The sequence below is a fragment of the Sebastes umbrosus genome, chromosome 6, assembly GCF_015220745.1.
Source record: "Sebastes umbrosus isolate fSebUmb1 chromosome 6, fSebUmb1.pri, whole genome shotgun sequence".
NCBI lineage: Eukaryota > Metazoa > Chordata > Actinopteri > Perciformes > Sebastidae > Sebastes > Sebastes umbrosus.
Genome location: NC_051274.1, coordinates 14660582 through 14675468, shown reverse-complemented (window position 1 = coordinate 14675468; position 14887 = coordinate 14660582). Strand labels below are relative to the sequence as shown.

Sequence of the window (14887 nt, the reverse complement as noted above, 5' to 3'; positions counted from 1 at the left end):
CAATCTCCCACCTCCCTGCCGCCACTCTGGGGCCAAGTAGTTGCTCAGCAGAGGGCAAGAGGGTGAATACGTTTTTTAGAAAGTGGTGGATGAACTACCTAACACAAGGCTGGCGTAAGTATCCAGCCATCCTGTACATCCACAAGTTTTTTTTACTGGTGCCATGCTCAGGCCTGTCACTGACACAACTTTCACCATCAAGGGGATGCACAGAATTATTCGTACAGCTGAGCAAAGAGGAACCTGGTGACATATCTCACATAGGAAGTGTCTCATCGCTCAGCACAACAAACATAGTTTGGTCAGCATGCTGAAACAGCACTCTAAAGCTCCTATCCCACTGGACAACAAACCCACTAACACCCACTAACATCTGGCTTTTGTCTTCAGTGTGAAAGGTTACAATCGATTTTCATTCCTGAGAACAAATGAGTCTGCAGTAGTCACAGGTATTTATCCGTTCCAGCTCCAATCGGCAGTGATGGAAACATGACTCCTGAGTGGACACGCTAATTTTCGCCCCTTCTCTGGTGGTATGCTATGCGACATGAATATATAATAAATAAAATCAACAGGGATTAGGACAATTATCATTCAAACTCGACAGAAACTAAATAGACCTCATTGTCTTTGTTAGTGTTTTCACTGTTCCAACAATCACCAACTCTGGTTTGGGCAAAATAAACCCTTAATTCACAGAGTTAGTTGTGAAAAGAAACAGCTGTTATATGCTCTCCACAAAGCCACCAGACTCAACAAAAAATACAACATTCAAACTCAACAGAAACAAAACAAAACTCAGCAAAATCGTCTTTGTTAGTCTTAGGCCATTGTTCCAACAATCACCAACTCTGGTTTGAGAGTTTGAAAGAAAGACTGAATACATAACAGATATAAAAAAAAAAAAAGTAAAACATTTTCATGGTCTTTCTAACCCAGCTTCTGGTGCCGGACGGCGCGTCTGAAAGTGACACAGCAGGATAAAAAACAGAAAGGCCAGTGCAACGGCACGGCATACTCGCAATTGGAAAGGAGTCTATGGCCTATTTTTAGTGGGTTTTCCCGTGTTTCCTGTATAGCTTTGGACGCTATAAACTTAAAGTGAATGCATCTGCTCCATACGGCGTCTCAGCTCAGAGTAGCAAATGTTGTATTTCACACACACGGGACGAGAGAGTGTTGACAGACCGCGAGATGGCAGAGGATTTGGTGTCGAAGCGGAAAGCAAACGCGCCTATTTGGCAATATTTTAGATTTAAACCCAATGATATAAGGTAACCATAATGTTAATGAGGTTATCGCTGCGAGGAGGCCGAAGCGTTCACAGTAAGTGTGCGCAGCGTAGCGACGCCAGGTAGACCCCTGCGGCCCCGCAGCGAAAGCTGGACCGGAGTGACACACAGCCATCCAACGGTAGAGATCAAAGTAAGCGAGCTACACATAGTGACCGTCAACTTTTCTTGTAAAATGTCCGGTGTGATCGGTAACAACGGTGTTGTCACAAGTTTATTAACCGTTGGGAAAATGTCCTCTCCGTCACATCATTATTTCATATATGTACTAAGTCAGTGGGGAATGTTTCCACAAATCAGCCTTTCTGCTCAAGCAGAGGGTGTGGGAGACAGCAACACGGCTCAGAAAGTCTTGACACCTTTGATTCTATTCTTAGCATCAAGCACAGGCAGGATGAAAGACATAAACACATCACCAAGAAGTGAGAATACCCCAACCATGCCACCTTTAACTCCCAGCAGAAGAGTCCACACACAGGTCTCATGTATCCACAGAGGCCCAAAACTCCAAATCTTCCAACAGACGAGGCTCGCTGCCAGACTCCTTGTAGAGGGCACAAGAAACCGCCAGAGGAGGGCCTGTCCACTCACGGGCTTGTGAGTCGTCTTCACGCAGCTAACTGGCAAGCCTCTGTTTGGGTAGACTTTTGCCAATGAGTTGATGTGTGTTCCAAATCCTGCAGTGGGGACAAATTAATTCCTCTAAAGGGCATTGGGCTGCTCCATACAAGACTCAGTGATCTCGGGCAGAGAATGAGTTTTGTGCAAGTATAGTGCTGAACAGACTCTGAAAGTGTGTGCAAGTTATATTCTCCCTCTGGGCTGAGGTCAGAGCAAGCAGGAATAGTTTTGTTTTTGATGGACAATGGCCTTAAAAGGTATCTGCCCAGTGGGCTCGAACAGCCTTGAGCACAGCACGGACAAATCCCACTGAGGGGACAGAGGAGAACGCTGCAGGATGCTGCCACTTCACTCCAAACAGGAAACACAATATTTCAAAAGATGGTTACAGAAAAACTACTGCTCTCCAAACCACTCATGGCAAGAGATAGCTGACACGTGCACTTTGATATCCGGAGCTGACAATCAAGTCAGGAGTCAAAGGAGTTCATGCCTCACTTTCTTTACCTACAGTAGGAAGTTATTTTGGATGGTCACGCGAGCATTGAATGGCATGTACCATTGCTGGGTTAAATCCCAGAATCTCCAGTCTGTCCTTGACATGATACAAGCACTGAGAGGTATTGAGAGCAGCCATTAGCTGAGCATGTTCTTCATATCACAGCGCTGCAGCAGAATAACCACAAGCTGCTCCTGTATGACGCTCTGCATCAGCAGTGGGATCAGATGGAAGGAGGGAAAGGCGTAAGAACAGGCTTTTAGGTAATAGAGTATGTGCAAATGCATCCGCCTCCAACGGTGGATTGTCATTGGCTAACAGAGAAAAATCACAGGGTGTTCAGTCTGTACATGAACAGATCACATCATCCCAGCATTCGAGTCCTGAGTCAGTGGATGATGACACATTTCAGGCTTGATTTGGAACACCAACATGATCTGGCAGTACACCCAGGATAAAACATAGATGGTATCAGGCAGATTGGTCATGGTGGCACTATCTGTATAGACGAATCTGGCGACCGCTTTGTGTGTTCCGCCATCTAGCGACGCCGCCATTACTACGATGTCTGCTAACATTATTAACTGGTGACTTTAGGACGAATGCGTCCGTGGTTGCTCGTGGTAACGTACGTAAATGGTCAGCGTAGATAATAAACACAGATGAGTAAGTATTTAAATTAAAGTAAAATGGCTTTTATGAGGACACAGCTGCCGTCACTACGAGCAACCACGACTCAATCGGCGTCACCAGTTAATACGGTTAGCAGACACTTTGTACGTGTTCTGATTGTGATGCTGACTAGAGCTTTCCCGAATACCATTGTTTTGGGCTTTGAATGTTGAATATGAATAATGAATAATGTGGGATTTTTCTTTATTTCATGGGCTATTTGGAGATTTATATACATTTTATTATATAAAACACCAACGAAGCATTCGGATACTGATTTGTACGTCAATTACCATGGCAATGGTCGAAGTTTTGAATCTTCGAAGCATTCGGGTCAGCCCTAATGCCGACCGATTAATGATGTTTACTTTGTGGTCATTAGGTTGCCCTGGTTAGAGCAACTAATGTTATATTTCACAATAATGCCACAGATAGTTGACTGAATTAATTTATTCTGTGGGACCACCGCAGCACCGCAGTGTCTTTGCCCACTAACATTAACAGGCTAACGTTAGGCAGCTGAGAACTGTCCAGGTTCTTCCCAAACCCGTAGACATTGTTATCAAAAGTGACGTTGCATAGAAAGTAAAGGTAAAAGTAGAATATTGTACACCACTTAGGACAACTTGCATTCAAACATGCAAGTATTGTAATGGCGACTTGTTTACTCCCGGTACTTCCCCGGATTCATGTTGTTCCCACAATTGTCCCAACATTATGCAAGGGTTTCTCCAGTTTCAATATGTAACACTGTGATAATGACATGTACAACAGCAATGAGTTGAGGACACCACCAATCAGCTAAAGGAATAGTAAATCAGCTAAAATCTGAGAGACAAAGGCCTCATCAGACACCCGACTGTGTCACTGAACTGAAAATACTGTATCTAACAGACACAACAGGTCAGCGTGGTTTCCCATTGGCTCGTCTTTTTCCTTCTTTCTCTTTCTTTGCTCAGTGTTGGTTTTCATAATCTTACATCAAATGCCAAGTAGATAATTGCGAATAAAAAGCAGAACCAGTCACAACACTGCTGGCGACCTTTCTTAAAACATCGTTCTTTAGATATTCAAACCTGTAGTATTTCAAATAAACATTGTAGAGAACTGTGAGGCTTTAAAAGCCTTTAATCGACTTATCTTCTGTTTTGCACTCGACAGGCGGAACAATGCATCATGAATCACACTGAAATGTGATTTGCATGGGGCCCGGAAGTGGCCCCAGGTGAAAAGAGTAATACTGGGTTTAATATTCTTAACATTATTAAGACTACACTCACAAGATGATATTGCATATCCATGAGGAAAATCTTGTGCTTGTATTTCAGCTTATTGTAGTGAACTAGATGCATATCACCTCCTTGTTTTGGTTAATTTGTGTTCTTGTTTCTATAATTTTCTCTTCAGGATTTAATCTTCAGGTGAACAACTTTAATTATGTAAACAAGTTGATAAAATGTTCCCACTGTGCTTAATTTAGCTCATTACCTCTAAAATACACCACCCTGTGTTGCATTATATTTGAATTAACTTGATTGCATTGTTTGATTTAATACTGGTATTTTGTTCAGGTGATGTTTTTTAGAAGAATGAGCCTTTTGTAGTAACATTTACGTTATTATTTTAGTGGTGGTTGTGCTCCGAGGGGATGCGTTATTATTGCAAAAATAAGAACCCACAAAGCGGTAGGCTATTTAGAGCTTCTCCCACTGTTAAAATGCAAATTAGAGTGATAAAGCGTATTGGACATTAAGTTGGCCGAGTTTTCATTTTCTTTTTTGGAAATGCGTGAACTCCTGGTGGGTTGGGAACAAAGTTTATGCTCATTCTCTGGCAAATTCTCCAAAGGCATTGTGGGAAATGCAGGTAATCACTGAGTGAAGCAGAGGAAGATGAGCTGAGGGAGAGTGGGTATGTTCAAAATAAAATAACTCACAGAATAGCCAACAGGAGGGGTTTCAAACATATGGCTCAGGGGCTAGACCCGGCCCGCCAAAGGGTCCAATCTGGCCTATTGGATGAGTTTGCAAAGTGTGAAAATTGCAGAGAAGTCATAAATTCCAATTTTTCAGTAAAATGCACCATGCTTACATACAGGCGACGTGACACATCACTGTCAAGCGTAGGCTACTGCTCACGCAGGAGCCGCCGGTGGAAAATGTCTTCATCAAAAAGGAGAAAATGTACACAGAGTGTTGGGTGTTCCAAGAAAAATGGATCAGTTCCTATTTGTTCACAGAGGTAAATGGGAAGCCAGTGTGCTTGGTGTGTTCACAGCACCTTTCAGTGCTCAAGGAATATAATATTCGGTGCCACTTACAGACTCTTACAAGTACAACTGAGAACAGAGAAGGTAAATGATTTGTTGGCAGGTTTCAGAAAATTGAGAGTAGCCGAGAGATTGAGACATCTCTGGTTGTTCATCATCTGTTTTGTAAATGGACTGTTCATTTATTGAGGAGGTTTTCAGACAGTATCCTACTTGTACCTCTTTACACTAAAAGAACTGCAAACATTTGGAGGTTATAGGTTATTATGCAATGGTTTACTGGTCCGGCTCATAAACTAAAATGAGTTTGACACCCCTGGCCTACAGATAACAGATTGATGACATTAACAATGTCTGAATATCCTAGAGTGGATTTTTCCTTTGAATATTTCTCACTATAAGCTTGAATTCAATTCGAAATAAACATTTGAATTCCAGAGTGTAAAAGTCAGCAAGACCCATCAGAAACCACCGCTGCAATCACGTGCAATCCTCTGTGCTTGCCGTCACCCGTAAGGATATTGACTAATAAGTAAAGCTAAGGTTGTACTCTTCCATGGCGCGGCTCGGCAGGTTCCGGCTCTTTTCTCCATCGTTAAAGTCGCATAAAACCATAAGTAGGACTCCCTTGAGTGGCGAGGAGAGTCTCACTGTTCACTTCCCTCTAATGACTTCAAAAGTATGGCTTCTTTCATCACCTGAACTGCTGGATTGAAACTCAAGATTATGATTTTTTTTGCTTATATTACAGCCACTAGATTTTTTTGTAGAAAAAAAATATTTAAAACATTAATAAGCCGATATGAGGTTTTATGTGCTGGTCAGTAGCTGCTTGTGGCTTTACAGTAGGTCTGCTGGTTTGTTGCAGCTCTGTTTGTTTCTTTTCATGCTGTGTGTGTGCTTTTCTTTAAAAGTTGCTTCATCAAATTTTCATGATTATTTTATGTTTTAATAAACACAAAGAGCACACGCATGAAAGCATACAATAAACATAATATACCAATATCATTTTGGTATCAATGCTGTTAATGCAGCTTGCCTTCCTCATGAGAAAAACAATTATTTCCCGACTGTTACTGGCTTCATACTCGCAATTGTTTTCCAGTTCCTATACTTTGGGGCTTTTCCTTATCCTCCTCACAGTCTTAGAGTGGCTGAGGGCGAAGTGTTTGCTCAGCACTTCAGAGCAGGCAGGATTCCGTCCCCATGGTGTGTCATGAATATTTTACTATATTGTTACGTAATTTACGCTCAGGGATTGGGGTTGAAAGCTCCCTCTCTGCATGCCCTCATCACTGCGTCCAGCTCTTGGTCTGTTTTCATCGGCTGGCTTTTTATACTGCTACATAAGCAGGAGCAAAGTGCACCAGCACTTGTGTGGTGATTAGTGGTTGGTTGCTTATGATACTCGAGACGGGCCGAGGGTAATTAAAGCCCCGGGCTTTTGATTGTGTCTCTTATACATCACTGAAAACAGCTCCACTGACTGGCTTGAGGGATATTGCTGCGGCAGTCAGAAACTGCAGGAACATGCACTGTGTTTCAAGTATCATAGTTGCCTTGCTGAGACAATCATAAGCTTTCAGACAAAGAGGGTGGTAGCTCGGGCAACTTCCACACAGCAGCTCACTAAATTAGGTACAAGCAGGCACAGTCGGTCTGCAGGACTAAGTATCTGCTATGAGGAGGAGTGAGCTTGGAACTGTGGGGACAGACTGAGTGAGGAGAGCAGAGGTGGTAGCGAGGTATAGACTGAGCAGAAAGAAGAGGGTTGACTAGTTGCCTGGTGTGCTGTCTGTGAAGAGGAGACCTTGCATCCGCCTCTCTCTTCCCTCATTAAGAGACGGAGGCAGAGGCCCTCAGGCACAGCGCCTTACTCCTCCTCAGCATTTCACTGTGTTGGATTGCCTCATCAGCCTCCAGTGAAGCAGCCTGCTCTCACTCCCATGGCGTCAAATACCAAGGTTTGTGGTGCTCGGCGACTTGATACCGACGCAGAAGGCACCCTTTAGCATCCGTATGAGATGCACCGGGCTTTGAACTATCTCTAATGTAAACCCATGCATAGGGAAGAGGTCAAGGTGGATGGGTAGGTCAAAAAACACCAGACTTTCGCCCAGGAGACCGGTGTTTGTACCCTGTGTGAAGCCAGAAGTCAACGTGGATTTATTTGTCACGTAATGCATCCATTCTTAAATTACACCACTTCCGGAGTTATTTTAACCCAAACCACTATCTTTTCCTAAACGTAATTAAGCATTTTTGTTGCCTAAACCTAACCAAGTCGATCTTTTCCAAAACCTAACTAAGTAGTTTTGTTGCCTAAACCTAACCAAGTTGTTTCCTGTGAAGACGGAAGTTTATTTTGAAAAGACTGTAGTGGAAATTGACACGTGCGTCACATGATGCTGGAAATTCAAAGAATAACTCACAAAAAAACGAAGAATAACTTTTTGTAAGATATCATATAAACCGTTGTATGAGGATACGTTGTGCGAGGGGTGGTGGATGGGTCAAACAAACACAGGACTTTTACTCAGGGGACCGCAGTTTGCATCCCATGTGAAATCCCGAGTTGAGGGATTTTTACTGAAGACGTTAAGTCATGTGACGCTACGACACTGAGTCACATGACCTTACGCCTGTAGTTTAAGTTACGTTACAAATGTGCTCATTTTATGCCAAACCATGATGTTATCTCTAATCAAGTCGTTTTGTTGCCTAAACCTGACCGCCACAATTTCACAACGTTAACCACGTGTTACAACATTAACTGTGACCGTTTCACAATGTCAACCATGGGCGAACATTCTTCATCAAGATACTATGCAAAAGAAGTAAAGTATGACGAGTAGGTATGAGATCATGTTGAGTGAAGACACGCTGAAAGCTTTAGAGGCTATCAAATATATGCACACATCTGCTTTTTACTTTCACTCGTCATGCTCCATCTATTCGTCTTGCCATGAAGGTAAAATAGGCAAACAGTTGCCTATTTACACATCCCTCAGATATGGAGCAACATTAGCATCATTCCAAGTCCAATATTCACTCTCCTTTTTGCTCAGTTTTGGTCTCCACCAACTCCTGCGTGAAATATTTGGCTATTTAGTTACCAAGTGCTCCACTATGTTCACCAGCTAGTTTACTAACTCTGCTGTTTTCTGCTGGGCAAGATTTAGAATAGCCTACAGTGTGTTTTCGAGCTTTCTTTTGCTGAAAATAGCTGCCTGCTGGAGATGAGGTTGATGAGAGCGATCAGTCTTAATCAAAACAGTAAAGTTGCTGGGCGAGACTGCAGAGCTTGGTAATACTTCTGCAAGTTTGTTACAAAGTCATTTGACCCATTGCTCATATAAAAATATCAATCAGTTCAGGATGTCTTCTGGATTAATGGACATGTGGACTCCATCAGAGGTCTGGTGGCTTTAAGATGGCAAAGGTTCAACCACCTGACCTCCTTTCAAGAAGAGGTTACAGTGTGGTCAGATCTCCACTGACTCTCAGTAATCACAACATAAGCAAGGCATATTTTGAAGTTGTATTCCATGGTTCTTACGTTCCTCAGAGTGTAGTTGAGTGAAACGCTACACTCTGACTTGTTAGTGCTTTATCACACCTGGACAGTGCTCCAAGGTGTGCCCTGTCACCTTCACAGAGCCTCAACAAAGTGGAACTGGGTGGTAAGTGAGGAGAGAGAGAAGTCTGGATGGGAGAATTGATTCTGACTAAGCTCCCATTCTGTGCAAAGTGTAATTTGGTGCGCACTACGCTACATTAGCTCATTCACGCAGCCTATTCCCTGAAATCCACCCACCCATGCCCAACAAAAACCCATGAAATTCCCACACCCGGAGAATCCATCCGACACAAACAAACAGGGAAGTGAATCAAAAGAAATGCCTTAAAAACAAGCAGTTGTTTTCAGTTTGTTCACAGACCAGTGGGCTTCCACGATCTTATCTGTGCCCCTCAACTTGACTTTTACAACTGAACAGACCAATTCCATGAGCTGTCTAACTTGACCCCGTATTGCAGACGTCTCCCATCTACCATGCTCTGACCACAAAAGGAGCAGCTCCTTTAGTTCAGGATTAGTTTCGACTCAACTCACTTTGCCCGCGCAAACCCGGGCGGTCAATTCTCATGGACGGTCATGAGTGAAGGCTGCCTGGAGCCTTTGCCTTTTATTCTTGGCACTACTTTATCCCCTTTCTCCTGCCGTTTGCAAATCCCTCTACAGGCAACCCGAACCACTGCTGGTAATCACCAAGCACAGCGACAATAAGCTACTGTGTGTCTGCCTCCTCCTGTGCATTCTCTTTCTCGATATGTTAGGTTTCTCTCAAATTAATTTCTGGCATTTAATTAGTGTGCACTAGCAGGCCCACTGAGGGGATGCTGGCAGGAGGGGAACAATGTCTTTTATTTTTTAAATGTATTATTTCATTCTGCTGAGCATTGCTGTGAAAGCCAAGAGGGACAACGAATTAAGAGCACAACATAAACACCAACAGTGTTTGCTTATACTCTCTATATCGGAGCTGTCGCTATACCACAGTGGTTGCAATCCTCCAATGTCTAACATTTAGATGCATCCGGCACCCTGCTCTGACTTTTAAAAAGTTTAAAAGAAGAAGAAGAAAAAAAAAATTGCATCTTCAGAACAGAACAAACAGAGCACAGGCATCACATTGCTTCCCTGAAAAGAGCGTGGGATTAAAGGCTTGGAGCTGTCTCACCTGCATAATCTCACCATCAACCCAACAATCCATCACTGTCCTGCTGTGTTGAGGCTGTGCTGCTTGAAATTTACTCAGACTCAAACAAAGGCTTGACACCACAAGGAAGAGAAAACAGAAAAACCTTGAGTAGCTCAAGCAGATTTAAATAAGAAGTAATCAATGGTGCCATGACAGCTTCCGTATTGATTGTGGGAGAACGATTTTTATTTTTCTTCAACTTGAGCAGTGACGGTGTCAGCTGGGGAAAAATGAGTGATGAGCTGAGAGCTCACTTATGTATTAATTTCAGCACAGCAGCAGTTTATGTGTTCTGCTCTTTACTAATAAATATAAAACACACGAGCAAGAAAAGGTCAGTATAATAAAGATTTCATACGGCCATTGTAAAGTTGCCCGAGCTCTTAAAGGGATTGTTCTGTCAGCTTAATGCCAGCCGATATCTTGAGCCTACCCTGCAGCGGGGACAGGAAGAGAAAGTTTGGCCGCCTTCAGGCTAAGCAGCTTGGACATCATCCAGCCCCTCAACCCATGAGACAACACCATGGAGGCTCCCATGAGTCACCGCTGTGTCACACAAAGGGACTCGCTTTCTGGTCAGAGGCGGTTGGGATTCACCATGAAAACACAACATACAAGCTATGACTTTGAAATTCTATACTTCTAACATTTTGTTTTGTGCTCAGCAGCACTGTGATACATTGTAAAGGGACAGCTATTATGAATGTCATAGTACTTAATGCCCTAGTAAGGACAAAAATCGACATTATATTTCATATGCGGCAATTGATGTGAGCAAAGAGTGCTATTGTGGCACTCCTTACAAGATCTTTTTCCTATTTCTTCCTCTACTGTATATTCAGTGAACTTGATCGTCCATACAATGCATTTTGCTGCACAGCCCTACAGAAAAAAACAGCCACGCTAACATGCTTAATGACTGACATGCTGGTATTTAGCAGATATAATGTTTGTTCAGCATCTTAGCTTAATATGTTAGCATGCTCACATTTGATAATTAGCACTAAAACAACAACAAACAAACAAAGTACAGCTGAGGCTGATAAGAATGTCATTTAGTTTTGCAGGTATTTAGTTATAAACCAAAGTATTGGATATATTTGGTATTTTTTCAACCTGGGCCCAAATTTCCCCTGTTTTTGTGTTTAAGTGACTAATGGGGACAACAATATCTGAAATTGTTCCAGTATTGAAAGACAACCCTGTAAAACGAGCTGCGAGCGCAAGTGAGCAGCATCAATGTAACGTTACGTCCACTAATAGTGCTTGTTTTTGCCAATGACAGACTCAGATTGTTATTATAAGTGTCTGACAACATTATGGAAAGAACCCTACAGAAAAATAAAACCTTTTTTTCACCGTTATTCCCACTTAAGGAGGAGTCTTGTTGTGAAATCTGAATATCTGTATACTCTGGCTCGAATAAATACGGACAGCCATCAAATTCATAGGCCTCATCCACATTATTGAAATCATCTAAATATTCAGCCATGACATTATAAATCTTTTAGATAACCCTAAGCTACACTTTCTGTACTCCAACACAACAAACTCTGCCCGGCAGGCACTCGCAGCGTTTCCACCTTGGATGTATTCCACGTTTCCACCGTTGTCTTCCGGCAACACGTCACCTTGCCAGATTTCAGAACGAGACTTCTCCTTGAGTGAGACTCTTTCCATAATGTTGTCAGACACTAACAATCAGAGTCTGTCTTGGCAAAAACAAGCACTTTTATTGGACGTAAATGATGGTGCCAGCTTGCCCCAATAGAACCATATTGAAGCCCGTGAGCAGCTGCTGTCTACAGCGCTCTCCCTCGATTCTAGACCAATTTCAGAAAATGTTGTCCCTATTAGTCACTTCGACACAAAAACATGTGAAAATAGGTTGAAAAATACCAAAGTTACCTTTTAAGGGATCACCAGTTAATATAATTTATCTTGTGGGAATCATGAATATCTGTACAAAGCTTTGTGCCAATCCATCCAGTAGATATTGGGATCATTTACTGGATAAGTGAAAACTTTGACCGGCTTGTGGCGCTAGAAGAAAAATCTGGGGATCAACAGGGTTATTAGGGTTCATCCTCTGGAGAACACAAATGTTTGCTCACATATTCATGGCAATCCTTCCAATAATTGTTGAGATATTTCAGTCGGGTCCAAAGTTGCTGACCAAGTGACGAACTCACAAACATTGCCTTTGCTTGATGCGCCGCTAGCATTGCTAAAAATTCACTAACACCCACCACAACATGCAGATGATGCACTGATACCGATACTGGATATGAGGGTTTTGCCCACAATCTACCAACCAGGCTTATAGTCATACTTGATACTTAGAAAAGATACAAGATACCAAGACCTAGCTACGTTTTGCTTTCAGTGATATTTAATTAGAATGTCAGAAATCTATTAATTAAACAAATATAAACTCTGTGAAATGCAAGAGACTTCAAAACCATAATTTCCCACAGTTCTATCAATGTGCAGCAGTTAGCAGTGTAGCACCAGGACGATCTAATGAGGATGTAGTACTGGTGTCAGGAATTTCTACTAAAGTACGTCTACATTAATGCCATTGATTTTCTCGGCAGAAATCATTGAAATTGATTAACTTAATCTCGCCCAATGCTTCGAAATATATTCAAAACATGCTCCAGAGACATAATTTAACTTTTAATTTTTTTAAAGCGGTGGATCCATGCGATGAGTGGGGCTTTGATTAGCTCAAGAATAATTTGCTCATCCTCTCTTTTAGAAAAGATTTTTAGAGACGTGCCAAGAAAAACAATTATGCAGTTGTTTTCCTATTTCAAAACGCCGATGGATGTGAAAAACCACAACAAGCTGACAAAAAAAGACACAAATGAAATGGTTTCAGTGACTGTGACAGTTGATATTTACTGTATGTATGCCAACAGGCAACGATGAGATGAGGAAAAACAGCTCTATAGTGGCAGTACACTATTCATCTATTCAGATTTTTTAAACATTCAGACTCATTACATCTTGAGTCCTGAAGCTCCAGTATAAATTTCTATGTTCTTACACCAGATGGTCCCACTAGTCTCGTGAATTTGTTTACATTTTCTCCTATTATGATTCCCTTGAGCTCTTCCAGATTTCTGTTTCTACAGCAGTGCAAAGGTGGAGCGCTGCCATCGAGGAAAGAGACTATTTGCATGGCTTTACAGTTGCTGCCATTTTACGAAGTCAGTTGATATTTAAAACCAGCGTCCAATGAGACTGGCTGCGGCATAATGCGGAAGCCAATCATGCATGCTCTCCAAATATTTGTACACATTCACATCACCAGCTGGCAGAAGAGGGATCAATTCTCATTTACAGGCTAATTATCGTCTCAAAGGCTTCCTCACTCGATAAATCCTCACGGACTAGCTGTCCGTTTGTCACCATCCCGTCACCTTGTTTCTTTAACCTGCAATCATCAAGCTATCAAGATAAGAAGACCTTACGTTACAAACACACACCTGGATATTGACCCAGCGTCTTCAAGCTGGTGTGACAACATGACTCATTTCCTAACATGTTTACCTCGTCTGGAAGTCGGTGTTTGAACGTGTACCGAGCATAATTGGAACACATTGCTATTGATTTCTCAGAAAGGTGACATGTTGATATTAACCTTTAGATGACTATTACATAATAGCGGCAAGCCGTAAACATCTCTGCCCCCTGACTCCTTCTCTGAGGATGATTCCCTAAATCCTCATTATGGAATGGTATATCAATAATAATACAATCTGTGGGCAGTTTGAATGCTTAAACTCCAGTATAATTTCATGGTACCAATAGACCCTTAGTTTTGATTAGTAGCCCGGACAATAACAGCAATAAGCATAAAAAAGAATAATAGTCATCTCTCCTGAGGCCACTCAGCCACAGATTCTTTGTGAAATCTTGTTCTCAGGAACCAGCATTTTGTATTTCACGTTGAAGTAGTGTTTTGTATCCTGAGGTACTTTGTATTAGTCACCGCTGATCTGTCTCATATAATACCATTTGTTACACAGTTAAACATACAGTTTGCCCTCTGATGTAACATATCTTGTAGGTCATCTTATCTAATCTTAGTTGCGATATAGATGATGGTTTTGCGCTTTCAGGCTACCGATGAAGTATTTAAGTACTTTATGTGTGAAAGTGGAATTCGACACGTGCCTCAATGATAATAATGTCGGAGGATCGTTTGTATAATTAGAAATTGTTTGAGGCTGTATTACTTTGGATTGAGGTTTCTCATCCCAAGAAAAATTACGCCATCAGTCGTTTCAACAAGTGCCCCCAAAGCAACATACGTTCATGTTCATGTGAGAAAGCCTTTTAGCTGGCGTGGTAATTATGACGGAAGCAAAGAAGGAGGACAAGGTTGGGAGATGAGATCGATAAAATGTCGTACTTTAACAGGCAGTCGGTGTTCGTTTCCAACCACGGGTCAACGTTTTTTATGCCTTCACGTGACAGCCATGGCTCAATAATTCATATGCTGATTATGACAATTTCACACAAATTGGATAAAAAGATGAAGTGATGACATTTTGGACATGCGTGGATGTAAACTGCAACTTGACTGATTGGCGGAGGCATACAACCGAACTCTAGCCTTAAACATGTGTTTATTATTGTCACCATGACTACAAAGCTCCCCTAACCTTAACAAAGTACTCATTTTAATCCAAACCATGATGCTTTCCTAAATCTAATCAAGTCGTTTTTGTGCCTAAACTTTACCAAACCTTAACCATAC

The 14887-nt window shown here is 42.0% G+C and overlaps 1 protein-coding gene and 2 long non-coding RNA genes across 4 annotated transcripts in view; 2 read left to right on the top strand and 1 right to left on the bottom strand.

Annotated features, from left to right (window-relative positions):
- LOC119489993 (metabotropic glutamate receptor 4-like) overlaps nt 1-14887 on the top strand; it is a 219913-nt gene that overhangs the window by 58498 nt on the left and 146528 nt on the right. The window lies entirely within an intron of this gene.
- LOC119489996 overlaps nt 1-14887 on the bottom strand; it is a 196135-nt gene that overhangs the window by 68258 nt on the left and 112990 nt on the right. The window lies entirely within an intron of this gene.
- Nucleotides 132-14036, top strand: LOC119489997. The gene is made up of 3 exons (XR_005207304.1): nt 132-530; nt 3556-3562; nt 14026-14036. It is a non-coding gene; the product is annotated as an uncharacterized LOC119489997 (long non-coding RNA).